Source organism: Aulonocara sp. 'chitande type north' Nkhata Bay, linkage group LG14 (assembly GCF_057382095.1).
Source record: "Aulonocara sp. 'chitande type north' Nkhata Bay isolate Kocher_YH1m ecotype deep benthic linkage group LG14, A_spYH_male_GT1.1, whole genome shotgun sequence".
NCBI lineage: Eukaryota > Metazoa > Chordata > Actinopteri > Cichliformes > Cichlidae > Aulonocara > Aulonocara sp. 'chitande type north' Nkhata Bay.
In genome coordinates this window covers 977,284-988,933 of record NC_141357.1, presented here as the reverse complement: position 1 = coordinate 988,933, position 11,650 = coordinate 977,284, and the positions used below count along the sequence as shown (strand labels likewise).

At 49.3% G+C, this 11,650-nt stretch overlaps 1 long non-coding RNA gene across 1 annotated transcript; it reads right to left on the bottom strand.

The window, feature by feature from the left end:
- Nucleotides 1-884, bottom strand: LOC147313822 (uncharacterized). The gene is made up of 3 exons (XR_015124815.1): nucleotides 394-884; nucleotides 123-300; nucleotides 1-36 (listed from the first exon to the last, which is right to left on the bottom strand). It is a non-coding gene; the product is annotated as an uncharacterized LOC147313822 (long non-coding RNA).
- Between the last annotated feature and the right edge of the window lie 10,766 nt (nucleotides 885-11,650).

Sequence of the window (11,650 nt, the reverse complement as noted above, 5' to 3'; positions counted from 1 at the left end):
GCAAGTCACAAAGGGTCCAGGAAAAGGTCGGGGTCACTGTAACAGAATGCAGATGTTCAAACATAGATAAGGAGGCATATGAATATGTTGTTTGGCTCAGAATCCTCCTTCGTACTGCATACTTGCCAACGGAGGTCGGAGATGACATAGAGGGGTGAGTAGTCCGGGTGTGTAAATCCAAAAACTCCTGGCGTGGAGGCAGAGAGGCAGGTAGGTAATTTTGGTAATAGCCTGAGGGACTGCCAGAAGGTCCAGCATCCAAGTAGAAGCTCTTCGCCAGGGGTTGACAGTTAGGTGTAGCTGAAAAGGGAGGCGCACAAAAAACAAACATACAGTGAGGCAAGGTGATTCAAAAAAACACGTAGGGAATTTATGGTGGTGGCCTGCACTGACTGATGTTTAGCAGAGAATCTGGCGAAGAGAGATTGAGAACGCTGGCCTTATGAGTCCCCGGCTAATTACCCACAGATGTAAGCGATCAGCAAAAACACTGAGGCCCCTCCCAGGGGTGGAGACGCCGGCTCGGAGGGAGACACACTGGCACACACCCGGACCATGACAGTACCCCCCCTCAAGGGACGCCACCCGGCGGCCGACCAGCACCCGCCCCACGACGTGACCTAAGAAAATCAGAAACCATCACAGAGTCAAGCATCAAAGAACGAGGAACCCAAGAACGCTCCTCCGGCCCATAACCCTCCCAGTCCACCAAAAACTGCAGCCCCCTACCCCGCCGCCGCACATCCAGAATGCGCCGGACAGAAAACGCAGGGTGCCCGTCAATGAGCCGGGCGGGAGGCGGGGGCACCGGAGGCGGGCACAGACGACTAGACACCACCGGCTTCACCTGAGAAACGTGAAAGACCGGGTGAACCCGCAAGGCAGCAGGCAAACGGAGCTTGACAGCCGTAGGGCTGAGGACCCTGTCCACAGAATAGGGGCCGATGTAACGAGGAGACAACTTGCGGGAGGATGCCCTGAGAGGGATGTCTTTCGCGGCGAGCCACACCTTCTGTCCCGGTGAGTAAACAGGCGCAGGAGACCGGCGACGGTCGGCACAGCTACGTTGGCGAGCCACAGCTCGCAACAGCGCCTCCCGCGTACGAGACCAGACCCGACGGCAGCGCTGTAGATGATGCTGGACCGAGGGGACAGCAAGATCAGCCTCCTCCTCCGGAAACAGGGGCGGCTGATAACCCAAAGAGGCCTCGAACGGTGACAACCCAGTAGCAGACGAAACCAAGGAGTTGTGGGCATATTCCACCCACGGCAGATACGAGGCCCAAGTCGCAGGGTTATGACAGGTCACACAGCGGAGCGCGGCCTCAAGCTCCTGATTTAAACGTTCCGTCTGGCCGTTCGTCTGAGGATGGTAACCAGAGCTCAGACAAGGCCTGGCCCCCAAAGCAGCGCAAAAAGAACCCCAAACTTGGGACGAGAACTGCGGACCCCTGTCCGAAACTATTTCCACAGGAATGCCATGAAGCCGAAAAACATGGTCCAACAACAACGTAGACGTCTCAGCCGCAGTGGGCAACTTCTCCAAAGCGACGAAATGAGCAGCCTTAGAAAACCGATCCACGACCGAGAGAATAGTGGTCTTCCCAGCCGAAACCGGGAGTCCCGTAACAAAATCCAGGGCGATGTGGGACCAAGGGCGATGAGGCGTAGATAACGGCTGCAACAGCCCAGCAGGACGGTGAGTACGCGACTTACACCTGGCACACACTGGGCACGCAGCCACATATTCCCGAACATCTTTGTCCAGAGTGGCCCACCAAAAATGTCTCTTAACCATAGAAGTCGTCCTGCCCCTGCCCGGGTGACACGCAAACCTCGAAGCGTGCACCCATTCCAGTACCTTGGAGCGAGCAGCCGCGGGAACAAAACGCCGGTTAGTCGGTCCCGTGCCCGGATCCGGTTCCGTCCGGAGGCCCCGGTTGATGGCGTCCTCCACCTCCCAGGTAATAGCTCCCACCGTACAGCCGGCCGGAAGAATGGTGGAAAACTCCGCCGGGCCCGTGTCAGAGTCAAACTGCCGAGAGAGGGCATCCGGTTTGGTGTTTCTGGAACCCGGGCGATAGGAAATGGAAAAGTTAAAACGTGCGAAAAACAGCGACCAACGAGCTTGACGTGCATTCAACCTCTTCGCACCGCGTAGGTACGTCAAGTTCTTATGATCCGTCCACACCAGGAACGGTAGCGCCGCGCCTTCCAGATGATGACGCCACTCCTTCAACGCCAACTTAACGGCAAGCAGTTCCCGGTCCCCCACATCATAGTTCCGTTCCGCTGGTGAAAGCCGCCGAGAGAAAAAGGCGCACGGCCGTAGCTTAGAGGAGGGGCCGGCACGTTGTGAAAGCACAGCCCCCACCCCCACATCAGAAGCATCCACCTCCACAATAAAAGCCTTAGACGGATCGGGTTGAGCGAGGATGGGCGCAGTAGAAAACAGATGTTTCAGCTTCGTGAACGCTCTGTCTGCTTCGGCGGACCAGCCGAACGGAAGCTTCGTAGAGGTAAGGCGTGTAAGCGGAGCCGCCACCAGACTGTAGTTCCTTATGAACCGACGATAGAAATTTGCAAATCCCAAAAACCCCTGGAGTTGCTTGCGAGTAGAAGGCACAGGCCAGTCTGTGACCGCCTTCACCTTAGCCGGATCCGTCTTCACCTGCCCCCCTGCCAAAATGTATCCCAGGAAAGAGACCGATGTCAAATGAAACTCACATTTCTCAGCCTTGGCATACAGTCTGTTTTCCAAGAGGCGTTGAAGGACAGCTCGGACATGTGAATGATGCTCAGCCAAAGTTTTAGAAAAAATAAGAATGTCATCTAAATAGACGAACACAAAACGGTCGAGGAAATCCCATAGGACATCATTTATTAGGGCCTGAAACACCGCTGGAGCGTTCGTTAAACCGAAAGGCATAACGAGATACTCGAAATGACCCAGGGGGGTGTTAAACGCGGTCTTCCACTCGTCTCCCTGACGGATTCGCACCAAATGATAAGCATTGCGAAGATCTAACTTAGTGAACACCGTGGCACCCTGTAGCGATTCAACAGCGGAGCTAATGAGTGGCAAGGGATACTTATTTTTAATAGTGACGTCATTCAAGCCCCTGAAATCAATACACGGCCGAAGAGACCCATCCTTCTTGTCTACAAAAAAAAAACCCAGCCGCCACGGGGGATGAAGACGGACGGATTAACCCAGCCGCTAGTGAATCCCTAATATACTCCTCCATCGCAGCACGTTCAGGCCTAGAGATACTATATAACCGGCTCTTGGGCAGGGACGCTCCGGGGAGCAAATCAATCGCACAGTCATAAGGGCGATGGGGCGGTAGGGACTGCGCTTTGATCTTACTGAATACTTCCCGCAAATCATGATACTCAGGCGGCACCCCTGAGAGATCGGGGACATATTCGTCAGTCCCCGTAGCCTCCCCCGGGCCGGGAAAACGGGCGGAAGTCAGACAATTGGAGTGGCAAAAAGGGCTCCAGCTGACAACCCTTTGCCCCTCCCAATCCAAGTGCGGATTGTGTAAGCACAGCCAGGGATAACCCAAAGTGAGCGGAGTATCAGGTGAATCGAGGACAAAAAAGGTGAGTTTCTCCCTATGATTCCCCGAAGTGCACAGTGACACTGGACCAGTGTGAAAAGAAATTTTAGTGAAAACCTGGTTATTAATCGCTCTAACTGGAATGGGCGGCTCAAGGCGCACGAGCGGAACGCCTAATCGTTCAGCGAGATCGAGACTGATTAAATTCTGTTCAGAACCAGAATCTAATAAGGCTGTGCATGAATGAGTAATCTGTAGCATCTCCAAGGTGACAGGGAGTTGTAAACGGGGTTTCTGACCAGAATTCGAACCGCCCACCCGTATCCCCGATTCTACCGGCGGGCGACACCTTTTCCCTCCTTCGGGCATGCAGCAATCAAGTGTTCCAGCGAGCCACAGTAAAAACAGGCATGAGCCCGACGCCGCCGCTCCCTCTCCTCCGGTGTCAACCGTGACCGGCCAATCTGCATAGGCTCCGGCTCGGGATTAGTGACGTAAGCCGAGGCGACAAACTCATGCGAGTCCACAGTCGGAGGCGGCGACGGTGACGTACCCGGAAACGAGCGCGGTAAACGGCGCTGGGATTTGTAGTTCCTGTCCCTCTCCCTGTCACGCAACCTGTTGTCAATGCGAAGGGAGAGGGACGCCAGTTCCTCAAAAGATTTTGGCTCATCACGGGAGGCAAGCTGGTCTTTCATACCCTCGTTCAATGCCCGGAAAAACACCCCACGCAGAGCGTCGTCAGGCCAACCGGTTTCGGCGGCGGCAGTACGAAAATCAATCAAAAAATCGGCAACCCTCTGACGGCCCTGGCGAAGATCCAGCAGCCTCTGCGCAGAACTACCCTCAGAAATGGGGTGCGCAAACGTTTTCTGGAATTCCCCCAAAAACACCTCATAAGAACAGGTTAACAAAGGATTCTTCGATAGATACGCCTCCGCCCACTTAAGTGCACGATTACGCAGTTTACCCACCAAATAAGATATCTTATTAGAATCCGCAACAAATGTGCGTGGAGAACGACCGAAAACAAGGTCGACCTGAAGCAAAAACCCGCTACAACTCCCTGGATCCCCTGAAAATGGTTCGGGCTCCGGGGACGTAGCATCACGGAAAGCTGATGTAGGTGGAGATGCAACGGCAACAGGTTGAGGCAGAGGAGCTGGTGTACCGGAGTCTTGGCCCGCGGGGCCCGAGGCGGAACCAGCAGCAGTAGAAATATCCGCTTGTAGAGCCTGGAGGGACTCCAGTATTTTACTTTGACCATCTCTAAGAGTCTGCTGCTGGGCTAACAGGAACTGAATAGATTGTTCATGACTTCCTAATATCGCCCCCTGCCTCTGAATGGCTGACCGTTCCGCGTCTGCTGAGTCCATAACTGCTGGCCAGATTCTACTGTTACGGCCGAGACCGTTTCAGACGAGTGACAGGACTCAAACGCAAGACGCCGAACAGCTCGTAAGTATATTTTAAGAATAATGTTTAATGTTTACACAAAATATTCATAAACAAAAGGTGAGCGTAGACGTTAAACTAAATAACGATCTGGTCCGGGTCAGTGAGGACAGCTATTCCGGGGATTGGACGGGAAAGCAAGTCACAAAGGGTCCAGGAAAAGGTCGGGGTCACTGTAACAGAATGCAGATGTTCAAACATAGATAAGGAGGCATATGAATATGTTGTTTGGCTCAGAATCCTCCTTCGTACTGCATACTTGCCAACGGAGGTCGGAGATGACATAGAGGGGTGAGTAGTCCGGGTGTGTTAATCCAAAAACTCCTGGCGTGGAGGCAGAGAGGCAGGTAGGTAATTTTGGTAATAGCCTGAGGGACTGCCAGAAGGTCCAGCATCCAAGTAGAAGCTCTTCGCCAGGGGTTGACAGTTAGGTGTAGCTGAAAAGATAAGATAAGATAAGATAACCTTTATTAGTCCCACACGTGGGAAATTTGTTTTGTCACAGCAGGAAGTGGACAGTGCAAAAGTTATGAGGCAAAAATTAGGATACAATAAGAATAAATACAGTACACAGCTGTACAGAATAGAATAAAATAAAATACTATATACAGTAGAATAAAATAAAATAAATATACAATAAGATAAAAATAGAATACAAATACAAATACTATATACAACTGAGTAAAAATACAACGATGACAGAAAGGATTATTGCACTTAGTGTTATTGCATATGTATGGATGTGTGTGCTTGATCAGTTAAAGTCTTTATTATGGAGTCTTTAAAAGGGAGGCGCACAAAAAACAAACATACAGTGAGGCAAGGTGATTCAAAAAAACACGTAGGGAATTTATGGTGGTGGCCTGCACTGACTGATGTTTAGCAGAGAATCTGGCGAAGAGAGATTGAGAACGCTGGCCTTATGAGTCCCCGGCTAATTACCCACAGATGTAAGCGATCAGCAAAAACACTGAGGCCCCTCCCAGGGGTGGAGACGCCGGCTCGGAGGGAGACACACTGGCACACACCCGGACCATGACACAGTGAAGTGTATTTGTTTGACATGAACTGTGCTTGTTAAAGTAAATGGATTGTTTACTTCATTTCCATACATAGTGCATGGACAGCTGTTCCAGGCAGGTGTGAGGTAAATGTTTAAAACAGACCAGAAAACCTCTGCGACCTCAGACTGTGTTCAGAGTTGTGATGCAGCAGGCAGTTATGGTGTTCACAGTCAGTTCATTGTGGTTAACTTCCTCTTTTGGAGTTTAGTCACTGGTTATACTGCAAGCACTCAAAACTGAATCAGAGTACAAACTCAGAACCACATTTATTTGTATTACATTTATATTCTGTTGTAAATATTACATATATTTTGTCAGCTTCAAAGGTCACAGATATTATATAAATTATATGCTTTTCTTTTTAAAGCACCAAAATCTCTGACTGGCTTCATGTTTTTCAGAACGCAGACAGAACAGGAAGTAAATTGCATTATTTACTCGTTCTGTGGTTATTTTCATACTTTTGCCCAACAAAAAGCTTTGAGCCTGACACAAGGGACTTTTCTTTTTAAAAAGCTCTTCATCAGAAATCATTTTAATTGTAAGACATGCTTTTGTCTATTAAATGGCCTAAAATAGCAGAAAATTTTTTTTTTCTTGTTTACATGGATATATCACACTCAAATGCTCATTCCACACCAGGAAACATGTTTGAATATTTTATTTTAAAGTTTACTGAACAATGGTCAAAATATGTCATGAGAAAAAAACACACGCTTGTATGCATACATAACAAAGAACTATTTACTCAGCCATAATTTATTAATTCACCATCTAATGCAACTAAAGGCTAAAAACGATAGTAGAATACAAAGAAAAAGTGCAAAAAGAAAGTATTGCATTACACTACACTATTGTGTTGCTGCATGAAGGTGTGCAGTCAGCTGTAATCTGGAGGCTAAATACAGTGCTATGCATGACCCTGAAACCGGTCTGACTTAGTCTATCTAGCAGCACAAATGGGAAACACCTGCATGTACTTCACAGTTCACTGAATAGCAACACGCTGCAAAAAAAACCTGTTTTTATTTTAGTAGCAGTCAGTGCCATCTGCTTCGTCCGTAATAGTTCAAACTAAGAAGTTCAGTTCTACCTAATCCTGTCTTACTTTTCTGTTTCTACTCAATAAGAAAGAAAACTGGAAGTCCACAGACGTAAACATTTACATCCTACTTACTGTTTTTTCCTGGAAATGAAAACGTGTAGTATTTTACATTGTAAACTAAACACCAAGCTCCAACTAAAATCCATACAAATCATATTAATAACAATACAAAGACAGAAAAGACAGAGAAAATGTTCAAACTCACACTCTGAAACTACACGTGTGTCATGGCAGGTCCAACAAGTCCATTGTTGTCATTATTGTGTGTTGTTGGATCCTGTATGTGTGCAGTGAATGATGCAAAGTGTAGTTTAATGAGAACAGCTGATGCAAAGAGGTTTGAGGATGACAGAGGGGATAGTGTGGCTTTGTGACTGTTTATAAAGAGTTATTGGCTGTGGACAGCGGTGTGGACTCAGACAGCACAGGCCTCAAAGACTGAGTGAAACCAAAGGGGTGGGGGGGGGGGGGGGGGGGGGGGTATGACTGAAACATGAAAGATGAAAAGAGTGAGCAGTGAGCAAAACAGAGAAAGTCAGCCACCTGTTCATGAACAGTTATTTGTCTTTGTCTCAGTTGTCAGTTCAGCCCATGGGCTGTTTCTCATCACTGATGCTATCTCTGCTCTTTAAAGACTTTGTTAATAAGCCTGTCCCCATGAATGTTGTGTAATATGAATGCAAAAACATACTGCAAAATGATATCTGCAAATTATTATTGATTATTGGCAATCACAACATTTCAGAGTGAAAATAAATCAATGTGATACAACAAGGAGCTGGGATCTAAAATGGGCGCAGCGTCCTTATTGTAACAGACAGATTTTCACCATCTTAGATTTTAAGAATATCACATTAGGCTCGTTTCTAAATGAGGAAATAAGTAGAACAAGGCATTGATGAAGAGCCTTTTATAAGAATAAAGGAAATGATGTTACTTAAGCAACTATGACTGCTCTGCTCTGTATTCCAACATTGTCTTTGTGTATGCACCTAAAACGGCTTTTTTCAAACTGAAGCCTGCACCAAGGCCTGGTATAAATTGAAATAAGGATTATTCTTACTAGTATTATCATTTTGAACTCTAGTAGTGTTCAGTAATTCTAACCAAGAAGACAAATATTGAGCCCACAGCATACAGTCTGGTGAAATAAATCAGTGGTTTTACAGGACTCTGTGTGCCTGTGAAACAGTAAGTGCACCCCTACTTCTTAGTAGGGAAAGTAGCCAGAAGCTGAGCACAGTGGCAGTTTGAACATGATGGCACAATCTTCTAGGAGTGGACATCTTAACACCCCATGTTAAATGTTAGCGTTTATGGTGGTGCCGGTTTTTATGAGACTGATATCCATATTTCAAGATTTCAAAATCCTACATTTTAGCCAATATTTCTTTTCTTTCAGGCATGTGGAATAAAGAGACATTTCCCCTGTTGTGTCTGGTTACTGATATGACAGTACATGTTAGATGGCGCCGGTGAGGTCGGCTGCCGTCACGACTGCTCCGACCACTTTTTCTTTGTCTTTGTTTTTTTAAGTTAGTTTTCAGCGTTTCTAAATCGGCAAAATCATCACCATTGGGTACATTAGGTATGACAGTGACACTCTTGTTTCTATTGGTATACAATGTACTCACAATTCGAAGTTTTTAACTCCGGATCCGAGCTGGCCGAGTGAGATCTCGAGGGAGAACAAAGGGAAGCGGCGGCGTCCTAGAGGGAAGCGAGCCGGCGTCAGGAACAGGCTGAGAGCTCGTGCACACCGCACACCTCTGCCTAGCATCCTGCTCGCCAACGTCCAGTCACTGGAGAACAAGCTTGACGACCTCAGGGCCAGGATAAAGTTCCAGAGAGACATTCGGGACTGCAATCTCCTCTGCTTCACCGAGACATGGCTGAACCCAGCGGTGCCGGACCACGCCATCCAGCCGGCCGAGTTCTTCTCGGTTCACCGCATGGACAGGACACGGGACTCGGGGAAGTCAAGGGGAGGCGGCGTGTGTTTAATGGTGAACAACAACTGGTGCAACAGTGCGAACGTTGTTCCTCTCACACGCTCCTGCACACCAAATCTGGAACTACTGTCCATCATGTGTCGCCCTTTTTATCTACCTCGGGAATTTACATCGGTCATTGTAAGTGCCGTTTATATTCCACCACAAGCGGACACGGTCACCGCCTTATGCGAGCTGCATGAGGCACTCACACAGCACCAGACACAACACCGGGACGCTGCGCTTATTGTGACGGGGGACTTTAATAGCGCCAACCTCAAACGCGCAGCGCCGAACTTTTATCAACACATCACCTGCCCCACCAGGGGTGAAAGGACACTGGACCACTGCTACACTACGGTCAAGGACGGCTACAAGGCACAATCCCGCCCCCCGTTTGGCAAATCTGATCACGCTGCCATCTTCCTCATGCCAAAATACAAACAAAGGCTGAAACAGGAAGTTCCGGTTCAGAGGAAGGTCGCGCGCTGGACGGATCAATCGGTGGCCGTGTTACAGGACGCACTCGATGACGCAGACTGGGGCATGTTCAGAAACAGCTCAGACGATGACGTCAACGTGTTTACGGAAGCGGTTGTGGGATTCATCGGGAAACTAGCGGATGATACCGTGGAGACAAAGACTATCACAACGTTTCCCAACCAGAAGCCGTGGGTGGATAAAACCATCCGCGACGCTCTGAGATCCCGCACCGCTGCCTACAACACGGGACTCATGACGGGGGACATGGACCCGTACAAAGCCGCGTCATATAACGTGCGGAGGGCGGTGAAAGAGGCGAAGCAGCGCTACGGGAGGAAACTAGAGTCACAACTCCAACAGAGTGACTCTAGGAGCCTGTGGCGGGGACTAAGGACAATAACGGACTATAAAGCACCAACAACCGGTATGACGAACGCGGCCGTGACTCTGGCAGACGAGCTGAACACTTTCTATGCTCGCTTCGAGGCTGCAGCTAAGGTCTCCAACAATGCTAGTGTTAGCGGCGCTAACGGCTGCAGACAGGAAGATACTGCCAGCACCGGAAACGTGCTCGTCATCTCCGAGCATGAAGTAAGGAGAGCCTTCAAGAGAGTGAACACCAGGAAAGCAGCAGGACCAGACGGCATCCCAGGTCGTATCCTCAGAGACTGCGCATACCAGCTAGCTCCTGTGTTCACTGAGATATTCAACATCTCTTTATCTCAGTCGGTGATCCCCACATGCTTCAAAGAGTCCATCATTGTTCCTGTCCCGAAGAAACCCCACCCTGCTTCTCTCAATGACTATCGCCCTGTAGCCCTCACCTCAGTAGTGATGAAGTGCTTTGAACGCCTGGTCAGAGACTTCATCATTTCTTCACTACCAGACACACTGGACCCACTACAGTTCGCTTACCGTCCAAATCGTTCCACAGACGATGCCATCTCTCATCTCCTCCACACATCACTCACTCACTTGGACACTAGAAGGGGGAATTATGTTAAAATGCTCTTCATAGACTACAGCTCTGCATTTAACACCATAATTCCCTCCACACTCACCACCAAGCTGGAGCATCTGGGACTCAGCTCATCTATGTGTCTGTGGATCTCCAACTTCCTAACTGGCAGACCACAGGCAGTAAGGATGGGCGGACATGTCTCAGCCTCCACCACTCTCAGCACTGGAGCCCCCCAGGGGTGTGTTCTGAGCCCCCTGCTGTACTCTTTGTACACATATGACTGCGTGGCCACTACCAGCTCCACCACCATCATCAAGTTTGCTGACGACACCGTCGTGGTGGGCCTGATCTCTGATAACAACGAGACGGCCTACCTGAAGGAGATTAGGAATCTGGAGAACTGGTGCCAGAGGAACAACCTCCTTCTAAACGTCAGTAAGACAAAGGAGCTGATAGTGGACTTCAGCACTAAGCAGGAGAGGAACTACCAGACCCCCGTCATCAACGAGTGCCCAGTGGAGAGAGTGGACAGCTTCAAATACCTCGGAGTTCACATCACGCAGGACCTGTCATGGTCCTGTCACATCAACACTGTGGTGAAAAAGGCCCGACAGCGTCTCTACCACCTCAGACGCTTGAGAGACTTCCAACTGCCCTCCAAGGTGCTCAGGAACTTTTACTCGTGCACCATAGAGAGCATCCTGGCGGGAAACATCTTAACCTGGTTCGGGAACAGCACCATGCAGGACAGACGAGCTCTACAGAGGGTTGTGCGGTCAGCTGAGCGCACCATCCGCTCCGAGCTCCCTGACCTGCACTCAATCTACAGCAGGCGGTGCTGGACCAAGGCCAGGAAGATGGTGAAGGACCTCAGCCATCCCAACAACAGACTGTTCTCTCTGTTGAGGTCAGGAAAGCGATTCCGCTCCCTGAAGACCAACACAGAGAGACTGAGGAGGAGCTTCTTCCCGCAGGCGATACGGTCTCTCAATCACACCACCACACAGTACTGACCCACACATATG